Below are 22,706 nucleotides of genomic sequence, written 5' to 3' on the forward strand. Positions count from 1 at the left end.
CTTACCAAAGACCAAAGCAGCTGCAGCCTCAGAGCAGTGGAACCATGAGGGAGCAGATCTGTCCCATCATTATTTAAGTCCCAGGAAGAATGGCAAAAGTAGTGAGAGTAAAATCTCCTAAAGAGAGAGAGAAGGAGCAACCTGCTTCATAACATTGGCTGAGCACTGGCATGAAGCCATGCTATCATACCACACAGAGAACTCCCATGGACAACATGGGATGACAATTCTGTGTCTACAGCCCATTCATCTTGGCAGCACACGTGCATCTGTTCCATGCACAGGAATTTTTATAGCAGCAGTTGTAAGGAGGATTAAATTGGCGTCTGAGGTACATAGGAAGGACATCACAAGCTACAGTGGTATAAAGTTAGGAGGGGCACGATGTGAAAAGAATGAGAAAGGAATAGGGAAAATACCACATTGCTCTTCAGGTCATCTTTCCCTGAACTTAAAAGAAATTACTCTAAGTTCCAATCAGTGTCTGACAATGAAAATGAGATAAGAAACAAAACTTGCTTACTCTGGGCAATGTCCATGGATACCCAGATAAAAACTCAGCATTTCCACTTTCTTGTAGGCTTCAGATGTTTTCATAGAGGTGAAGATATGCCATGTGTTTTCATCTGTGCTTTTCCTATTGTATTTCAACATCATTAGAAACTGAATTAAGCTCAAATGAAATTTAAAGCAATGGAAATCTGTCTAGACAGGATTTAACTACATTTGTTAACTCAATGGGACTTTCAGATAGCAAAATAACAGTTTGAAAGTTCCCACAGAGAAGCATGAATGACACTTTTATTTGGGCTCACAACTTTTCTATTTCAATAAACACTGAGCAGACAGAACACCTTTGGAAGTGAATATTTAGTCTAGTCAGAAAACATGAAGATTGTTTGCCAATAATTAAAAATGTTATTCTTATTTACTTATTTATATTTTTTTTGGCCACAAATCCCTACACATTTTATTTTCAGACAAGTGGAAGAGCTTCTGAAAATGTCCCAGATTTATTTAATCACCTGCTTCAGGCTCTGAAGGGAATGAAACAGTCACAGGAAGACAAGTGACTTAATTGGAGACACAGAGCTTCTCTTTATTTTTGCTTTCTTCTCTAAAGCAAAGTTCATGGGGTAGGTTTTCCACTGGATTTATCTGGAGTTGGACCTTGATATGACCTGGTGGGATGAGCACACTCTGTACACCAAAGATAGAAAGCACAGCGTAGAACACAGGCCAGACTATAATGTAGCAGAATACATTTCCAATGTATCTCCACACACCCTGTGGATTTGGAAAGACAAAGATGGAGAAGCCACTGCTGAAAGGCCCCTGGAAGCACCAGTGCTTTGGAGCTTTCTGCTACAATTGCAGGAAGAGTGGTTGCACACATCTCTGTAGATGAGGATCCCCAGACTCACTCCTCTACTCACTATCACTTCTTAGACCTCAGCAGCAGCACCTTGCTGGCCATGCTTTGTTCATACCGTCGTGATCATTTCCTTTCTTAAAATAGTGCTTCAAACCAAGTCTGCACGCCTCTCATGAGTGACTCCACAGATTCATTTAGCATCTGCCCTTGACTTTCCTTCCCTCTGCTGCCCCAAGTTGCCCAAGTTGTGCTAAATCTTATTAAATCCTTTCTCTCTTTGTTATGCTTAATTACATAGTTGCCAATCTTAAAACACACAAAAGAGGGAAATTTGAAAACATTCTGGGATTTGTATTATACTCTTGAATGAACTGGTTTTTTCCTCTTGCATGGGAAAGACAGATTTAAATGAACTTTTCACAGACAAAAAGATGGGTGAGTCTTTAACAAGAAAGAAAAGAATTGGCAGGTGTATAATTATTTTACTGCTTCTACTTTTGTTACTTTCCTTCCTTACTGCCAGTCTTCACCCTCTCCCCAATCTTCTTAATAATAATAATAATAATAATAATAATAATAATAATAATTTCAACCCCCTTCTTTCTATGCTAACTTTGTGGGAAGAACTACAGCATCCACAAGGAGATCCTTTCCTTGAACAGAACTATCTGCTGCTAACCACACATCTCTGGACACTCACACTGGAGTTGAGGATTCTGCCACATGACTGAGATATATCTCAGTTGCAGCAGCTTAACAAAGCTTAGTCTGTCAACAGACCTGGTAAAATTGTCCAGCCCATACAGTTAATCTACCCTGTTGCAAGGTAAAAGGCATCAGGTTAAGTCATCATGACATACAGGACCCATTACGACAGCCTGGATGACAAATGGTAACTGTTTATTCCACTGTAACTTGAGACATTTGCTCCAGTTAATCAAGGGGAAAGACTGTCAGGTATGCAGCAACAGATCAGAAAAGAATAGCCCACTGTTATTGCTGATGAAGAGACAGACAACTGAAGAAAAAAGAAAAATCTTATTTAGCCTGTGCTATTGAAATCAGGCCTGTGCAATATCTGCTTGCTTGGAGGCTTGGGTACTACCATGAAGAACACAGTCTGACAAAGAGCACATGAATAGGAATGTACACACAGGACCACAAAGAGACTAAACTAAAGCCAGTCATGCCATCGGATCAACATTGCTGCTGCTCAGTGTGCAATGGCCACAACAAGCAGCATCATGTGGCTTTGAAAACAAAGGAAGTACAACAGGACAGAGGGGTAGTATGGAGCCCTGTGGCATCAGTGATTGTGGAGAAAGTGGTAAAATGAGCAGAAGCACCATTTCTAACATTTATGTTAGCATTTCCAATGTGTAAGATCTGACCCATTCAGAGACAAATCTCTTATAAGAACATACTCCCTAAATTCAGTCAGAAAAAACTCAATGGCAATAGTCTTAATCCCTTTAGACACAAGTTTTCATTTTCTGACTGCCAGTGATATGAGGCACCTTAACATCTAATCACGTGTTCAAATATACTGTGCATTAGGCATCCAGAAGATACAGCCCTTCATGTTGAATTAATAAAATGTGCAGGAGGGAAGGTGCAAGTGGAAACCTTAACCTGTTGGATGAAAGCTACTCTTTTGTGGTCTTAGGCTGGGTTTGGCCAGTTTTCCCTTTCCCTCAGGGTCATCTGCATATATGAAGGGAACTGAACATAAAACACAAGTGCTCAGACCTTATGACCTTCACAATGATGTTGTGAGGTCTGAGAGTCCACAAAAACCAGGCCTGCATTTAGGAAAACATTTCATGTGATGATTTGGTGTTTCCCCTCAGCAAAACCTTTCTCTACTCCTGGGGCAGGCTTTGAGCTGCATCTTAACTTTCAAAAGGTTAAACTGCTGCCTGACAGCTGCTAATGTCTTTTTCAAGGAACTCCTTGAAAGCTTATTCTTAGGACATTGATTTGTTGCTATTAAAACATAACAAGCTTGTGTTTGTTGTGGGATAGGTAGTCTGCTTAAAACCATTCCCACTCTTGGGAGTGGTTGTAAATAAAACATAATTCTTGCAAGCAAGCTGTCATCCAGAAATCTTGCATTGAGCCTTTCCAGATGATAAAAACAACATTTCTAAGACATGAAGGACAAAGATGACTTACAAGAAATACATACAGCCCTGAGAGTGACTCAGAGAAGGCAGAACGAGGAACCAGAACGAGACAGCACTGGCAGTATGTTGTACTTGGTGCCTCGGTCATGAAGAGACAACAGCTTCCCAGTCTTTATACCCCACTTCTCCAACTATTCTGGTCTCCTTCAAGCAGACCATAACTGACGTGTAACCCCTCCTGGCCAAAGTGCCTAACCCAAACATTGGTTCTGGAAGTTATTCCATCCATGAATTGATAACAGCAACATCATTATGGTTAGCCACTGCTTTACGTTTGCAAGTTTACATCTGCAATACTCTCTCAAGTTTGGTATGAATCCTATCGTCCAGATGTCCCCAGGCACCCTGAAACCACTGCTATTTAATCAATAATAGAACTCCTTTTTCTCCCCTTACAGGATGCTGTATTCCCCACACCAGCAGTTTCACTCATCCACAAAACATCCACTCTCAAATAAAATCCAGGCAATTTTGCAGCATGGTGCTGAGGCATTCGCCATGTGCCTTTGCTTTGGGAGAAAGACATTCCTCACTGTCTCTTGCTGCAGACTTGAGTGGGCAGCCATGCTGGAGCAACCAAACCCCTTATCCAAGTCTGTCACCAGGTATTTTTGTACCTCTGCAGAGAATTCCACAGAATCATTAATAAAGAGCAGTTTAGTTGAGGTTGGTCTGATCCAGCTTGGGACTTTTGTAAGGCACTGGGCTGTGTCGTGATGTTCTGTAATAGCTAACTTCTTGCAAGACAGAAACCACTTGAGAGTCCTGGCTTTGCTCAGTTGCCTCAATTCATATAGATATACATATACACCCTTAATATAGCACACTGTGTATATAAAGTATATACACATAGTATATGTATATATCACCTTTCCTTACAGTTTACCTTTCCTTACAGACACTTGGTTCTTCTGTATCTCAGAAGGATCAAGAGGCATTTTTTCCCTGCCAAGGAAGGGGAGTATCTGTGTATCCAACTGCATTTGTGCTGCCCATTTCATTGAGTTATTGCTGATATCATCTCAGCTCACAGAACTGTACTACCTAGAAAAAAACACAGCAAACACAGAATCTGGAAAAGAAGGATGAGTAGTCCACTCATCTATATGGGAAGTAAAAGCCTGCCTACTAAATCATAATGAGGGTATGGATCCATTGCCAAAAGAGAAAAAAATTCAGATTTACACCACTTTGTGTTCTCCTAGTGGAAATATTGAGCTGATTGAACATGAACTTCTAAAAATAAATTTGAGCAAATCCCACAGTATTGTTACAGACAGACTCCAACTTCTGTAAAGAAGCTGCTGGCTTTTCAGTCCCCCATATTTCATTATCTTTCTCCCAGTGGGTGGGAAGCACTGTGCTTACAGTGATGCCTCCCATGCTATAGCAAAGCTGCCAGCTGTCTCAATGTATGCAAATGAAATAATGTGCTGAAGCTTACACTGCCCTTTGTGGGGGGCTGCTCTTTGGCTGTGAATGGCCCCTGACTTCTCTGGACACAGCAGGCAGAAAGCCTTGCAAATTTGCCAGCAGTCCTATCCAGTCACTTTCAACCAGAGAATACACAGACCTACCGAAACCTTACTCCTACCTGAAACCTGTGTGATGTATCATTACACCTTTGCAGTGCGGATGGGGCTATGATGTGGGGAACTCACCTTGCTTGAGGTAAGTTTATCATTCAGCAGCACTTTGCCATGGAAATAAGGAGGTTTACTCTCACACCAGTTGCTGAGCTAGAATGGAGGCACAACTCTTGGACATCACTAGCCAAGGGCCAACCTAAGCATGGCAAAGCTGGGTGTAGAATGAAGTTATCCTGTGTCCCTCCTGTACTTCTTATGCTAAGGCATGCAGCCCAGGAAAGTTAAATTTACTTATTTCTTTCCAAAGTCTTTCTTACTGTTTATCAGTTCCATCCAGGAACACAGCATAAGTAGGTGTTCACTGCATTTTACTTGACCTCACAAGTACTACCCACAGCTCTGCCAAAAATAGCTTTATCCAAGTGAAAACCAGGTGCAATAGCAAAAAAACTTTTGGGGAGTTTTAAGAAGTATTACTGTCCAGATGAAAAAGTCATCTTCAGTTTATAGATTTACTACTCTCATGCCCTTCTGAAAAAAATGGATTTGTTTGCTTATAAACAACACATTAGGCAGAATATTAATATACTTACAAGATTAGGCATGCAGAAAATAGCTTCAAAATTAGATTTGTCAATAAATACTTGGAGAACAAGAACAGCATTTTGACAATAAGTTGTCCTGGTGGATGTTAGTCACATTTCCATCCAGAGATGAAGGATAATGAAGGTCACTGTTGTATATTGATTCAAAATTAAGAACTTTGTCAAAGTTACAACCTGCAATGATATTGGATATGAGCCTTCAAGCAATCTCTCCTGCAGCCTCAGTGGCACAGCTGTCAACAAACCTGCTCTTGGTACCACAGCCCCTTCTGAGGGCAGGCCAAGCTCTTGAGGAAAGAGGCACAGTGTTGTAACTGCTGGACTCTGCCTAGCAGGCTGCAGCTCCCTGAGAGCACAGCGGGGTTTCCTAGGGCCATGCGACTGGTCGCATCCCGGAGTCCATTTCGGACAGCCCCTCGATCTGGCTCCAGCAGCCAGCAGCGTTACAATGCAGTGGATGGCAAAGGAGGCAGAGAAGGGTCTCTCATAAGGGTTTGAAATGACTTTAATTACATCTTGTCCCCACAATGTTCAGAGGTAGAGAGACTGTGCTCGGAGTGCGGGGTGGTTTTGTCAGGGGCCCAGGGGCGGTCCCTGGGTGGGGTTGGGGTACAGGAGCAAATAGGAAGAAACCGAGGGAGAGGCCAAGGCTAGGGGGGGAAGAGGGGGAGCATGGCATCCCGGAATCAGAGGGGCTAGCAGGTTAGCACTGCGCCGTGCTGCCATTTCTGGCTACATTTCAGAGTGTGCAGAAACCCTCTTTCTAAACCCCAACTGAGGTAAAAAAATAAACCTCTTACATACAGAGGCTATGACAGGAGTTGAGGAAGGTTGTGCAAAGCCATCTCCCTCAAAGCTGCACACCAGGACACCCTGGAGAAGGCCCAGGCTTGCTTTCATTTCAGTGCACCACCAAAGAACACAGATAATGCAGTCGTTCAGCATTTACATTCAAGTCTTTCTCTTCCACACTGTCCAGAATGTTCTGCTACTGCCTTTGGGAATGCTGAGTTCCACCTTTATGGCCCTAAACTAGATCTGTGAGTTTTATGGTGCTCATTAAGTAGGATCGTGCACCAGTGCTTTTGCAGGGGCCCTCTAACAACCACCATGGATTTAAATCCAAGAGCACACATCCTGTGATAAATCCATGGGCACACAGTGCATGCATTAAAAACCAAACAAAACCCACATAGGCTTGAGAAGCACTCCTTTGAGACTCTTTCTTCCCTGTACCTCTTGATAAACATCTCTTTTTTTTTCTCCGCCACTGACTAGCGATGACCTTTGCAATATTTGTCAGACCTTAGAGTCAAATTTTCAAAAATATGTACTAACATTTTCAAAAATGTTTGCGCTTGCTGCAGCATTGTCCCTACACTGAGTATGAGTCTGATTAACAGATGGGATGGCTCTGCTCACACTAACATGCACTGCCTATGCTTTTACGTCCTTCAGGCTATAAAACTATGATCTTCACACCCCAGCTTTCTGTGCAAGTCTGAGGAGCTCTATTTTTCAAAATAGACCTGTAGCTTTTAAATATTTGCTTTTGACTTAAAGCTAAATAAATCAAGTCATAAAGAAGTAAAATGCAACAATTTGCCTCTCTTGTGTCAACAGAGTACATGGGAGCTAAAAGGCCTATGCTCAAAGAGGAGGGTGACATTTTAGTTCTCTTCCCCCAGTGACAGAGAAATGGCTCTTTGTGTATTCTGTCGGGAAAGTCTACCCAAGTCACACCTCATTTAAAATGATCTGGATTATGAAACTCAAATTGCCTGCCAAGGGAAGTGCAAAAGCTAGGATAATAAGTGAAGTCCTCAGAGCTCCTGGGGAAAGCATCAAGTGTTTGGAAAATAAACTGAAAAAAAAAGACACAGATTCACTCTAGACCCATGAGCAGGAATTACCGGAGGCCTTTTTTCCTACAGAGGTTTTCCTTGGCATCAGCCATAGACACCTGGTAGAAATTTTGCAAGCCTTTCAGAAAGCACACAGAGGACCATGATGTCCATGGGATGAACTTATTTCTGCTTGAAACAAGGGTTGCCCCAGCTAATGCTTGTCCTCCTGTGCCATGATTTAGCATGTGTACAGCTACAGCAATTGATGCCTGCAAGCAACCAAAATGCAGATTTAACTCAGTACAGGTCAGGTCCCTGATAGTAAAATTTGGAGGGAAATATCTATCACTCATTCAGGCAATTATTTTCATGTAAGACAAAATCCTGAAAGGTTCACACAGACCTTTCTCAGATAAATGTCTATCCTGAAAGCACTAAAATTTTAACCAAAAGTCTTTGACTTTTCAAATACAGGTGGCATAAAATCAACCGCTTCTTCAAGGCCTCATGAAATAGTTTTGCCTTCATTGAGTTCTGATTTTGTTTCCATCTAATTTACAAATTCTGATCCTTTTCATGCATTGCCTTTTAGAGGACTGACAGATCTTGCCAATAGCAGGAAGGAGTTTAATTTAAAGCAATATAAACAGTGCTGCACAGCTGAACTAAAAGAAGTGGCAATTAAAATGCATCTGCTACGATGGAATGAACTTTAATAAAGATCTTAAGAATGATATTAGAAGTCATGCATGAAGTTTTATTCCTCATGCATGGAGTAGCAGCAGAAATAATAAAAAACCTTGGCAAAAATATGAAACATGGCATTTGTAAGCCTGACAGAACTATGGCATTGCAAAAGTTTTATTGCAACAAGAAGAAAAATATCCCTCCTTGATAGCCTGTGTTTCATTTTAATCAATTTAGCCTAAATTTGCTTTTTCTTCTGTTAAAGGTCATTCTTTTGTAAAGTGATTTTTATAATTGTTGTCATTCTAGATCATTTATGTCAAATTTTGGCTAGATTAATCTTGAGAGGATCACTCTAATGGATGATTAGCTAATAGATTCATGTAACCATTCAGGAACAATACTCAGAGGACTGTCTACAGCACAAAAATTAAGCAGAACTTCCTGTCTTTAGGTGTGCAGCTATCTGTATTGATCTTTACTCCAAGGCCTTTGAATGAGTGCTGTCACCCTACTGAATCATTCTGTCCATAAATTATTCTTCACAGATTTTTTACTCTGTCTGTGTGTATCAGAAACAAGGCATTCTTTGAATTGTTCTGGGAAGCAGGCAAGGACAAATGTTTCCACAAGGTTGAAATGGTCAGCCGGTCCTCTGAGCTGATTTCCTGTTTAAGTATTTAACCCACAACTCAGCAAAGAGGAACTCCAGAAAGGCGCATCAAAAAGCCAAACAAAATTAAATCAGTGTACTCTTCTGCCAGCTCTGCTCCTGACCTGTGTGTATTTGGCTGAGTCTACCATGTGCAGTAGCTGAGTGTTCAGTATGAGATGTGAAATTGTGGTATGACAAAATTCTCCCTGGATCTGAGAATGGAAGGTGCCACAATCCTATCCTCATTTCTGCTAACACCTCACTGGGATGTCCAGAAAAGCATTCGGTCTTTCTGGGGCTCAATCTGCGATGCCATTTTTGACCCTGTGACTGTGTCTGGGCCCAGAGTTATCTGTGCTAAGCCTTCAAAATCTCAGTTTCTGCAAGGTTTCATATCCCCTCTGAAGATGGAGTCCCCCACACATAATTGGTCACCACCTGGTCATCTGCCCACTGCTTCAATTGCACTGCAGGTGTGCATCTAAGGTGAATACAGTGGGAGGTATCTTCAAAATTAGCATTTCTCTTTCATATGTAAAACCTGGAAGTTAAAACTGCTTCACTTTAAACTGCACAGAGATGTTTTGCCACTTTTGACTTGGTTTCAGAGACAAATTCTTTGGAGCCAAGTAACTGGGTTTTTGTGGCAAGGTTTTGGCGGCAGGAGGGGTGCTACAGGGGTGGCTTTTGTGAAAAGCTACTGGAAGTTCCCCTTGTGACCCTGTGGGGAACTCACACTGGAGCAGCCTGTTTCAGAGGGACTGCATACTGTAAAAGGGACTCACACTGGAGCAGTTCATGAAGAACTGCAGCGTTTGGGAAGGACTCATGTTGGAGAAGATTGTGGATGACTGCTTCCTGTGGGAGGGAGCCCATGCTGGAGCAAGGGAAGAATGTGAGGAGTCCTCTCCTGAGAGGGAATGAGCAGCAGAGAAAATGTGATGAACTGGCTGCCAGACGAGGTAGAAAATTTGGGAGTAAAGTTGTACTTGGGAAGAATGAACGGGTGTGGGAAAGGCTTTTCAGGCTTGGTTTTAGTTACCTTAATCCTACTCTGATTTGATTGGTAATAAATTAAATTAAGTTTCCCCATATGCTTTGCCTATGACAGTAATTGGTGAGTGATCTCCCCTGGCCCTTATTTCAACCCACAAGCTTTTCATTTGATTTTCTCTCCTCTGCCCAGTGAGGAGGGGAGTGACAAAGCAGCAATGGTGGGCACCTGCTGTCCAGCCAGGATCAACCCACCACAAATAGAAAGATTGAAAATAACATGCTATGGTTCTCTGAGTATTAGGGTATTAATTACTGGCAACATGTGGAGTCCTTGTGGTGGCCATTAGTACAATATTTCTTACTGTACTCCATACCCTTAGAGGGTGAATCAAGTGCTAGCTGAGGCAGATCCATGTTTAAAAAAACCCAAAACATTGCACTAGGACACTGATGACCCCATTTTGAGATTTTTGCGATCAAACTGCAGTGGGCACTGGATTAATTCTTAAGCGAGTTAAGAGCTCAGTTCCGCAATGACTTGAGCTGTAAATCAGCAAATAATCTCACTGAAGTGAACAACACCATTTTGTGCTCATGGCTATGCCCTAAGCCCGGCACTTAATTCCACCCTTATCAGAGTACACACTGACATGCCTGGCTTTCTGTGCTGGGTCCAGGTTTCCCATCAGCAACACGGTATTGTCAATCAGTGAACTCTGATGTGTGACTTTTTGCTAACCTTATGAGATGTCCTTTTTATTTTTTTCTACTTTAAACTCTGTTATTTTTTCCACTCTGCCTTCTGGTTTTTGAACATTGTGAGAGCATTTCACAGATGTTTTTTGACTTTCCTGGTAACCACAAGGGTTCAAATCATGCTATTTTTGGTGATAGTGGTGGTTAAGTGAAAGCTGGGGTTCCTACACAGTTGCCCAGTTTCAAAGGCTGGGGCTTTTAGAAAAAAAACAATAAATGCCACAAAGCCTGTGATGAGATCATGACAGCTGACAATACAGGGTGTGATATCTGTGAAAAAAGAGAGTTATTCCCTGTCACACTGGTATGAGATCAAATCCCTAAAATTTATTAGGGGCTACATATTTTCTTGCTCAATATTTCTAATGCAGCTACCACAAAATTCCGCTCTAGTTGGGGGTGGGCTGTTTCTGATCCTTTGGGCAGCCATATTTGCTCATTTATTTTTCACTTCCCCTCCTTCCAGCACCTACTTAGCCTGTTTCCCACATTTACATTAAGAAGACTGAAGAGTTATCAAAACTTCACCTTCCTGCCTGTCCATAACCACATAAATTCACCTAACCCATAAATTCAAGTACATCCTGTCTGAATGTAGAGCTTTCAGCTTTCTGGACATGTAGATTGAGTTAATTTTCTCCCCCCCCCCGCCCCCCCACTGGACTGAACGATGTTGAAATGCTGCCACCTTCTGATAGACACTTGTGCTGCCAATGGGCTGCAGAAGCACATTCCCCCATTTCCTCCAGACTTTTAAGTTGATTTATACTGATCCTCAACTGCATTGCTGCAATATATAACATGACAAGTTAAACGCAGTGCCTGCCAAAAAATCTTGATAGGCTCAGCTTTTGTGCAGCGGCACTTGAAAAGACCATTACTGCTGCCATCCGACTAAAGTATGCTCAATATTTTTGACAGTGAATTATCTGAACAGCAGTTTATCTCAATGTTCACTTGGTGTTATAACAATTTAAAGATTAAAAAGATGGGAGATAAAAAAAAAGAAATAAAAGTTAAATCTGTTTTTGTTCAAACTACAGAAAACTGGAATTACTTTTTCTGTGAATTTTAAATCCATTCTGTACTTGCTCCCTAATACATTTCAGAGCACACCAGTGGGCTGATAATTAACATAGGTGTAGATCACATTTAGTTTTCTTAATTTGTTGTCAAGATCTTAGGTCTTTAAAAATCCACCTATGGTTGTATCTTCTCAGAGATAGCTTGTGTGAGGTCTTCAAGGTGGTGGCTTCAAAACTGAGCCGGTGAGGAATAGATCTGAGTTTCCCATCTGCCTCTCTGTAAGGCCTGCGTCCTGCTCTCTGAACCTCTTTAGAAGATATGAAATCTATAGCTGCATGACTGCTGCAGTGATAGGACACCAAGCCCCATCTCAAGGAAGCATCATTCTCACTTACTCCTCATTTGCAGCTTTATGTTCAGGAGAGCAGAATATATTTTCCACCACTCTATTTCTGTAGACCAGAAATCACCTCTGGGTGCAATGCCAAGGCTGTCCCAAGACCATTCTCAAATCTGCAATTTGACAAAAAGATCCTTCTTCTTATTTATGTGATCAAGTACTTGCAACTAAATAAACTTTTCTGGCTGAAATGTATTAATCAGGAGATAAGGATTTTAGTCAACTAAATGTTTTGCAAACTCTTGTAAATTTCAGCAAATTGTTCTGGCTTCATAATTAAAATAATTGTTGAAATAATCAGAATAATTTGGGCATTTTCTACACCTAAGTTTTGATTTGCCAATCTAAAATTATTTGCTAATCTTAATTATCTTAATTATCAAAGATTGTTAAAACCTCAGAAATATTTTTCTTTTTTTTTTTTTTTTTTGGTAAAGCTGAAATCCCCATCTTATTTTTGTTTTCTGAAGCTCCAACTGAACCAAAAAACCCTGTTCCTTCCTACTGAGCACTCAAAAGTACCTTAGCCAGCAGCTACCAGCAATTAGTGGCTTTGAGGTAAAAAATCCGAAACCCAGAAGACTCTGAAGCAAGTAATGTGATGGGAGCAACGCCACAGTGTGCCCTCTCTGGTTGGTATGACATGGCCAAGAATATTGTCAGGAGGTGCCACAAGCAGCATGGTGCCTGAAAGCTCTGTGCTTAGTCAAGGGGCTAAACCAGAAACTGGTCTGTGGACTTGTAGCATTCCTTAAGCTGCTTCTAAGAGGTTTGTCAAACCCAAAGAGGAGGGCAAGTGCCATGTCATTTGGCTTAAGTTACTTAGGCAGGATCTGTACCTCTATATTTAGGGGCCCGTAAATCAAAAGGAGTAGCAGATTGCTGGCCTGAGCTACCTATTATGATAGATGTCAATCACTTTGATATTTAAGCCAAGAAAGTTCAGCTTCATTTCATGTTGGAAAGTATTTCTGGTGGAGAAAAAACATTTTGTGTGAGTTAAACAAAGCTCACTACACCGAACTCTGCCAGTGTCACTATGCATTCATACATGAACATTTCATTCCTCCAGCAATTGAACACTTTCTTTCCTCTACTATAGACATTACTCAGTGATGTTATAATTTATTTCACTACTCTACTGGATAAAACTGATCCTTTCTTCAAGCCACTTTCGGTTCATTTTCCTAAGTAGTGAGGTATTAACAGCATCATGAGCAAAACAAGACGACAAAATTTCATGTATTGTTCGTATTTCTGTGCGACACATTGAAAGTACACCACAGTGACCAAAACTCCACACTTCATGGCAGTACAACAGGGAATGATTTTTCTACATGTGAGTTATCTGAATTTGACTCCATATTCTGGCCTGGAGGAAAGCTTTCCAGAAGAACAGAGCAGGAGACCTGACAGCAGCTATAGAAAACTAGAGAGGAAGCAAAATCCTCTAATTCATTCTAAGAGACACTGTGTCACCAGAAGTGAAGGCACCTGTTTGAGTTCAAGAGAAAAAAGATAGAAGAAAAAAAGTGAACCATATTTACCTGAACTTCAAAAAATTTGATCTTATCATGGTATGAGTACTGGAAAAGGTAGGGACTTCTGTATCCTAATCCAAGTCACTGTGTAAGTATGTGTTCAAAATAAAAGTCAGTGATTACTCTTTCACAGATATAAATAACATCTTGACAGCAGTAAGTAGACATGATAAAGTAGGTCAAAATTTCTACTGCTCTTTGCAGGCAATGGCAACTCCTTGGGGTGAGTGGAGAAGGGGAGACCCTTTCTGTGTCAATACTAAGTCATTCCTGAATTACACATCAGTTGCACAAACAGTGCATTTTAGAAAAAAGAGTGGATATTCCATTGCAAACCAGATGACATTTTAGAAATGTCATTTGACATGAGTCTTTCTTTTAAGAGCAAGTTCCTACTTCTGCTAATGGCTGGGAGAAATTCCTGCCCATGTCACTTAGTATTATCATATCAGCTCCACCTTAGCCATTTTGGTACTTCTGGCAGTGATGTATGGTGCTGTGACCTATAGAGCTGGTCCAAAACTAGAGTAAAAATCGTGCAAGTAATACCCTGGGTTTTAGAGAAACACTGTCATTAACTGCAGTCAAAAGGATCACAGTCTTTCTTTTTCTTAATCTAACCATGTTATAAATTATTCTCTACCTTACCAGTGATCAGTCTGAGTGAGTCAGAAAGAGAGGTATCAACAGGGCTTTGTGATCATTTTGAGCACGGATGCCAGCCTCTGACTGCCTCAGGGATGCTTTTTCCCCATCGCCCCACAGCAAACCTCCACAGAGGAGTTCACATGCTTCAGGCAGTTCCTTTCTTCACAATGTGGAGACACAAACATCTTCTCCTCTTTCCCAGGTAGTTCAGATCAATACCTTGTCACTTCATGCTTCTGTTGATGCTTTAGTCTCTAGTGAATTGAGTTTTCTGGGGTGGTTGTGTTTTTTCCTCCATTTCTTCTTCCTTTTTAATTAGGATTTGTGGTTCATTCCTTGCACAGCAGCCATTAGCTTCAGTTTAGCTCTCTCCTAGCTCCATATATCACTTCATTACAAGAGACTTCTTAGAAATCGACCTTAGCACTCTGAATAAAAACACAACCTAGCCTTTGATTTCTGGAAAGTGTTGGTCTATGGGGTGTCAGAATACCACAGCAACGAGCTGCTGCGTGATCTGCAGCTGGCCTTTGCTCAGTGCCTTGAGCAGTATTAGCTCTGTTTTCTGATTTCCCACTTGGATCCACTTTGGGTGCTCTATTTCTCAAATGCTGGAACATGTTGCTGAAGTATAAACATTGTAATACCAAAATCAGCTGCTCCTTCATCTGTAACTATCATCTAAACATCCCATTCTCGATATGCAAGAAGAAGAAACATTGGGAGATTTGAGGGGCATCATTAGCAATGCACTGCTCATAAGAACCCCTTGCATATTTCAGCTAGAGGTGAGAAAGCACTGCTCCAGTGAGAGGTCCCTTCCCATAGCCATGGCTTCTGCAGGTGTCAGCCCACATAGTTATTTCAGCTCTGGTGATTTGTTTTGGTTTTTTTTAAATTAGGACACACTGTGCTGAAAATTCATACTTAGGAAACATGTAAATCAAAGTTACTGCGGTTTTTAGAAAGTAGATAGGTAGTGACCACCATTCAGCACTGACCTCAGCCATTGCTGGACCTGTGTGAACCTGGAGCTACCCTCACAGGTTTGTGTGCAGTGGGACAAGATCTCTTGGGCAGAGTCAAACTGTGAACCAGGTAGTTCCCAATCCTAACAGCCCCTTTTCCGAAATCAAGGTACTCAATAACCCCTTGCTCCTCAGTGTCTTTTCTGCACATGGAATGTATCTGTCCCCAAGTCGCTGAAGCATAAGGTCTTATGTCGAGGATAGCCATGAAAGGAGGTTGGGAGGTAACATCTAGATGTCAACTTTCTGTCAGAAAACTGATTAGAACTGCAAATACTATTCAGGCCAAAACGCTGTCCACATTGCCAGAAAAGAACTTTGAAGAAAAATTATTACCAAGAATATTTTAAACTTAACTTTTGGTTTAGGTATGTATGGGAAGAAAAGAGATATTTTTCTTTCTCAGCTTGAAAAAGGGTTGTATTCAAATATTATAAGAAGCTGTTACAGCATTTCTGAAATCAAACATTTTAACCTTTTCATTTGTGCAAATTCTACAAAATGGAAGACTATCCTGAAACATGTATTCTGTGTTGTAGAACTTGCTGCTACTTTTTAAAATTTGTTTTTCAGGGGTTTTTAACTTAATAAAACTGAGGAGGTTCTACCAAATTCTAACTTGAAGAAATAAAATTTTCACTTGAAAACTTGGGGAAAAGAATGCTTGAAAGAACTATTCATCCATGCCTGTGCAAACCTTCACTCCATCCACACTAACAAGCAAGAGGATGCCAGTATAGAAACACAGGCACTTGGCTCTAATCTGAATGAAATCAAGAGGACAAACAGTTTTTGTGAAGAGAAGACTGCCCAAGAGGCATTTCTGTAGTACAGATGCCTATGCTCACTAGGGTGAGCAGCAAGATTCCGGGCTGCTTATTTGAGCAGCAGTAAGGTAAATGCAAAAGCAATAAGATAAAATACTACTAGTTTTTCACTGCTTTCCCCCATCTCTTATTGAACTTCACTTTTCATTTTCATTTTTGAGGTCAACTGGGCAGGCTTTTCTGAAACTCCTATATGTTGAAATGTAAATAAAATAAAACAAGCAGGAGGGAGACAAAAAGAAATGACTGGTCTTAATGAGTGTAAGTTCATACTCTGTACTACAGAGCCGACAGGAACATCCCACAGGCAGGGTCAGATACTGAGGGGGATGTTTACAACTCCACAGACATCAGCTGAGGGCTCAGCCTGTATGTTGAGCCTGGTTTCTAGCATGGCAGTAAGCATCGGCACGCTGCCTTTTGGCTGCTCTTTGGCATCTGCAGAGCAGAGACGCTTCTGCACAGGGGTGGCTCCAATGCTTTCCCTTCTCCATCCCTCCTGTGATGCAGCACCCGAAAGGCTCAAGAGGAAAGGATGCGTGTGGCTGCCCTCTTCTTCCATCAGGCAGTGAGAGGGATGGGGGAGAAAGGAGGGGAAAAACCCTTCAGCCCCATGCGTTTCTCTTTCTGCCAGCAGCTGATGGGGAGCTGCCGCCTGCCTTCCCATTAGAAGTTTACAATAAAAGGTGAGCTCATCTCATTTGATTAGGACTGTCACCATCAGACAGTGTTTGCAATTAGTCCACGCCAACCTTATTCAGGCTTTGGATGCCTTTCAGCGGCGAAAAAGGGAACACTTGAGCTCCATTGAATTGGAGCGTGGCATCTGCTGCATGCTGGGGGGAGAGGTTGGGGGTCAGCGCTTGATTTTGATAAAGCGTGCCAGATTAATTGTCTTCGGTAATCCTGTTTGTCATGGTAGATGTGCAGAGAAGTCTTTGTGGCACAGCCTGACATATGGGCTGGCCGGCTGCTTGCCTATTCAGTGCCTCCCAGCACATGCTCTTCACAGTTGGCCTAGTTCCCAGCGCCTTGTTTTCCCGGGGAGCCAGCCTCCTGCGCCTATTCAGCTGGCCCCCCGCTCCACAAACAGGCTCCCTAATCTTCAGGCCTGTCTGGGCTATTCAAAGTGATTGCATTATTCAAAGAGATCAAGAAAAAGAACAGGGCGGGAGGGGTAAGCACGAGAGGGGGAAAGAGAGCGGTGCAATTTGGAAAAGAAATAAGCAGCCATGTACTTCAGGGAGAGCTCTTCAGGAGGCTGATTATAGTCCCTCTCCAAATCTGAATCTATCGCGAAATTATACCCTGCCTCTTTTGTAAAATAAATGCTAATAAGAGGTAATTTGGACCCTGCTGATTATTAACTTCAATGGAGATGGTCTTTTTCCCCCATGTTTTGTTATGAATTCTTGGATTTCTCCCCCCTGTTGGGATTCATGCTCCACAGCAAAAGAAGAAATAGGAGACTTAAGGAGAAGGACAAACGTGGCATGACAGAGGATAGGTGAGCATCTAGCTGGGCAGACCAGTCTGGAATTTAATTACATGATCATAAACGTTACTTTCCAAGAGCTCTTAGGATAAATAGTCTCTACTTTTTTAAATGGGAGCAGCTTTGGAGAAATGCTGAGAATTCAGTATGTCAGCCAAGACCTCGACTTCTACAGGCCATAACCTAAGCTGTTTCAAACCCCATCTTGACTTGGCTAGAGTCAAGTTTTCTGCCAATCTTCTGAGCGTATGTGTAACACATCGATAAGAAAAAAACAAACTGAACCCAAAACCAACCAACCAACCTACCAAAAAACAAACAAAAAACCCCCCAAACAAACAAAGAAAACCAACCAAACAAAAAAAAGCCCTCAAACAAAAAAACCCCCAAACAATTAAAAATAAAGCACACAATTTCCCTCAATACATTTTTGCCTTTTTATGATTCAGAGAAGCAGCAAAAAGAACTGGATGCTGCTGAAATGCATGTCCTGTATGAACATGCAGAGAATGCACTGTGTCCCATTCATAAACTGCCCTGAACCAGAGTACACCAGTTATTTCCTGTACCAAGAATGTGGTGGCATTAGTGTGGTGTGATTTGCATGTGCTGTATGGTCACCTGACAGATCTTTGCTGTCATTTGCCACATTTCAGCCAGTTTTGAAGAATTGTCTAAACCTCTGCCTGATGTACTATTAAAATTTGGTATAGTATCTTGCAAGGAAACCAAAGCATTGAAGAATGACAGGGAGTATCTAAGACAGTTCAAAAGATCGACCTTTGATTTTTTTCTTAAGCCAATTTTACCTCTTTATGCTTCTCCCATAATGTCTTTAGCATCATCCTCACTCCTTGTCCAGAATTTTCTGATTAACAGTTTGACCCATCAGTTCCTGGTTTCTCCTGAGCCCTAGGACTTCCTGTCAGCATGCTTTCTTCTGCACAGGCCCAGCACCACCCAGATTAAATTCAGTTTAACATTAAGGAGATCAGAGCCTGTTTGCACCATCTTCTTTGTGCTTACCATTTGGAAGTTACCCATGCTTATATCAGCTGTCAAAATAATGTTTTAGTACTGTTTTTATCTCTGCCCCAGAGATAACATCATAGACTCTGTTTTAAGTACAGCATCCATAAGCTGTTTAAGAAGTCAGATTGCATGATTTGGCATTAGGGAGAAGGAAGGCTACCCCCGGGTCTCAAGCAAAGACATTGTGCATATTTATTTGACTCTTGCCTCTGCTATTTCTGCTGCTGCTGCTCTCACTGAGCTTCATTTCCCCTATTCCCCTACATATTGGAATAGATACTATATAGTAGTTACAATTAAAGGAATGTAGGACAACCAACATCTCTTAAGTGTCCTCTTCCAGGTGGACATGTAGCCTGAATGAGAGCTGTAGAACAGAATTACCATCCTCTGTTCAGGCCTGTGTTTTCCTACTGTTCCTGCTAGACAATTAATTTTTCATTAAAAAGTTAATTTCTGAGACTACTGTTCTTCTAGTAGGGACCAGCATAGACAAGTGATCTAGACATGCACAGCAAACTGGAAATGCCATGGGGCTGACGAGCCAGAAGCAGGCATATCTTCTGATGACATGAAGCCTTTGAGGCCATTAGGCATTTGCTGGGTGTGTGCTGAAGGAGAGTGGTGGCATGCTCAAGTCAGCAATCTCATTTTTAACCACAGTTTTGTCCTTGTAGCAGAAGGATAGCTCGATTTATTTTTGCAAAAGTGTTGGTATGTCTCAGAGAGATACAAATCTTCGTCTTTGAAGAGTGCCGTTTTTACCGTCAAATGAAAAAAGGGATTTTTGTAACTGAATTTATTGATTAATATATCTGAAACAATATGATTCTTTTCCCCGTGAACAAAGCTTCAGAAATTCTGTTTGTTGCAGACAGATCTAATGGAAAGAGGACAAGCATTCCAAGTATTAATATTCATCCCAAGTATTTTCCAATACCCTGAGAAGTTGAAAGTTTCATCCATCCTTGGAAAAATACCCTGATCTAAGATATGTTCATAAAGACAATTATCAAAAAAATGAGTAGAACCTCAAAATTTGGTTTTAATACTTCACACCAACAAGTTCATTTAGGATATAAAGTTTTACAGTCAATTTTCTTCCATAAAGTTTGAGAAGAATGAGAAAAAATATCAATAAATAATGCAAAACTGAATTGCTGTCATTCAGTGAATTTGAGTCGAGGTGAAGTGGTCACAGCACCAGCCTTCTGGAGTTCAAGAAATGTTTGGATTACACTCTCAGGCACATGGTGTGATTTGTGGGGTGGTATGGTGCAGAATCAGGAGAGCAGTTATTTCAATGATCCTCGTGGGTCCCTTCCAACTCAGGATAGTCTAGGGAATATTACCTACTCAAATTATTCCAGCTGCATTTTAAATGGAAGCAAGTAATTTAAGGAATACCTTAAGACTTTCTTAAGAAAGAAGGAGGAATCTTCTTTCCTCCAGTGTCTCTGTAAGTTGGCCATGGGCAGGTGCCAGCAATGAATTGGAGTTTCTAATATCAGTTATCCCTGATGCACGTACATCTCCCTTTTCCCCTTGTTTAAACCCACAAAGATTTATGAGGAATGAAGCACCTTCTTGTTTTAGGGATAGTTTGAAGGATTTCAGTATTTTTAGCAATCAAATGCACAGGGAGAGATTCTTCAAAGATTAAAATAAAGTAAAAAGTGGGACTTTCCATGTGAATTTAGTAAAACCCTTTAATATATTTTGAGTAATGCTTGCCATGTATTTTGATGGAAACCAAGGGCAAGCTTCTGACTTAGTGTGTGACCTAGTACAGCCCACATAGAAAATAGCGGGGGATGAAGGGAATGAATTCATCAGTATCCTCTAACTCGCAGGCTAAAGCCCAATGTGCGACATTAGCAGAAGTGAATGCTAAGTTGCACCAGCATTAAGCATCTCTTGGAAGAAGATTGTTGGTTTGGATGAGATCACCTCTCAAAAAAAAGTTGTTCTCAGTGGATAAATACGTCATAAATACTGTGTTTGTGTCCCTGCCATCTTCTTAATAATACTGTTCTCCTTCTGATACCTTTTGCAAAACTAATTTTTTACTTCTTCAGGGAATAAACTAACTTCCGCATCCTTCCTGGGTTCTTGGGCTTATTAGTTACTAAAACCATCAAAAAATTATAGTTGAACTAGGTAACACATGCATATTGCTATGTTGTATGACACAGTCACACCGGTAGTAAATTAAAAACTAACATGTATGAAGTAAAAGGTCATTGACAAAACAAGAGCCTTATGTTACTAGAGACACAGCTATTATTTTCCAGTTTTCTCAATACATATCTACAGTTCCGTTTCTCTGGAGTCTTTGAAAAACCCAAAAGTAAAAATAGGAATTGAAATTAATCAAGTCATTACATAGTACATTACCTCTTTTACTTTTTGACATTAATACTTAAGTACCACACCAAAGAAAAACCAAAATGGTATTCAAGCCTTATGACAACTACATCAGTTACCTGCCATCAGTGAAGGTAAGAACTAGTCATTTGCATCAAAAAGTCCTCAATGAAGAGACTGTACTTACTGTACTATAAACAGATTATACTTTCTGTGTCTTCATGAAAGCAACATAATGTTTTACATTAATTATATGCATTTTGTACATGTTTTCACAAGAAGGAATAAATTTGGGCTGACCCAATTCTTCATTAGTGTGACCCTATATCCCTTTGAGTAGCCAGGAGATGTGCTGCTATCCTGATTAAGGAGCATTCACTGTTACATTCCTACTTTGAAGACTGAGTATATTTCTGTCTCTTATTGTCCCACACTCTTAAGGTCTTGTATGGACCTTGTATGGTCTTGGGTAATGAAACAAAGGAAACTAAAGTAGGACAATCAGAGAACAAGAGAAGCTTTTGCTAAGCAGGGAATATCCTTTCAATTGTATCACTCATAAGATTATTGAGTTAGAGAGGAAAAAAATTAATCTCAGCACACTGTTTTACATTCTTGTTTATGCCTCCATTTTAAGGTCAAAAAGGTCTCAGTCATCTCACTGAAGATATCAGGAGTGAGAGCAAGCCCAAGGCTGTAAGGACACATCTTTGACAAGTAACACAGTTGCTCTGGCTGAGACTTCTACCTTCTGCTCTGGTCACTGTGACAGCAGTGCCCCCGATCAGTAACTTCAGGGCAAGCCTCATTGTTCCAACACTTGAAAGAAATACATCAGAAACCTTTACAAAATACACAGGATAAAGTAAAGATCCAAAAAATGATGATACACACAGTAAATGTCAGCCTAATGTTCTGCCATGCATTTTTAAAATTAATCCTGGGACAGAAGCATGTATTTTAGTTTGGGATTCACCTCATTTAACTTCAATAACCTAGAAGTCAAGTGCCTAACTAGAGCTCAGTTTTAGAGCACACAGCATAACCAAGAGGAGCAACCATCTTCTCCAGAGGGCAATTAGTCCTGTTCTAAGAAAGCTGATCTCAGGTTTAACCTCTGGAATTACACGTAGATATAAGGGGGGAAAATGGGTGGTGTAGTACAGATGGCTAAATATCAGTTCAATGAAAATCTCCTTTAATGTTATAAGTAGAACCCTTTTCAGGCAAAAGACATTAGGATTTTGTCCGATTGTTGTTACTACACCTCTGTGATGCTGTGGGACAATAATGTTCTCTGTACTTCATAGAACAGAATGTTATTCTGCCCAAGAAGGACTTGATATTTTCATGGATGCAGTTTTTACCTTAAAATAAGTATGAAAGTAAATTTCTATGACTTTTTGTTTTTGTTAGAAAATAAAATTATTTTCCACAGAAATGCCATAGTATTTTTAGTATGCTCTGGTTTAATAAGACAGCTTGCACCATTCAAAATAGTATTTCAGATCGACTGACCAGCCATTGTAAATGCTGTTCAAGAGAAAGAAGTGAGAACAGAGGCCACAGAAGTCAGAAAGTAATGCTAATTCCTCTGTGTGAGAAGACTACTGAATCTGCATCACCATAAAGACTGAAGTGCAATT

The sequence above is a fragment of the Corvus brachyrhynchos genome, unplaced genomic scaffold (genome assembly GCF_000691975.1).
Source record: "Corvus brachyrhynchos isolate BGI_N302 unplaced genomic scaffold, ASM69197v1 scaffold43, whole genome shotgun sequence".
NCBI classification, from domain to species: domain Eukaryota; kingdom Metazoa; phylum Chordata; class Aves; order Passeriformes; family Corvidae; genus Corvus; species Corvus brachyrhynchos.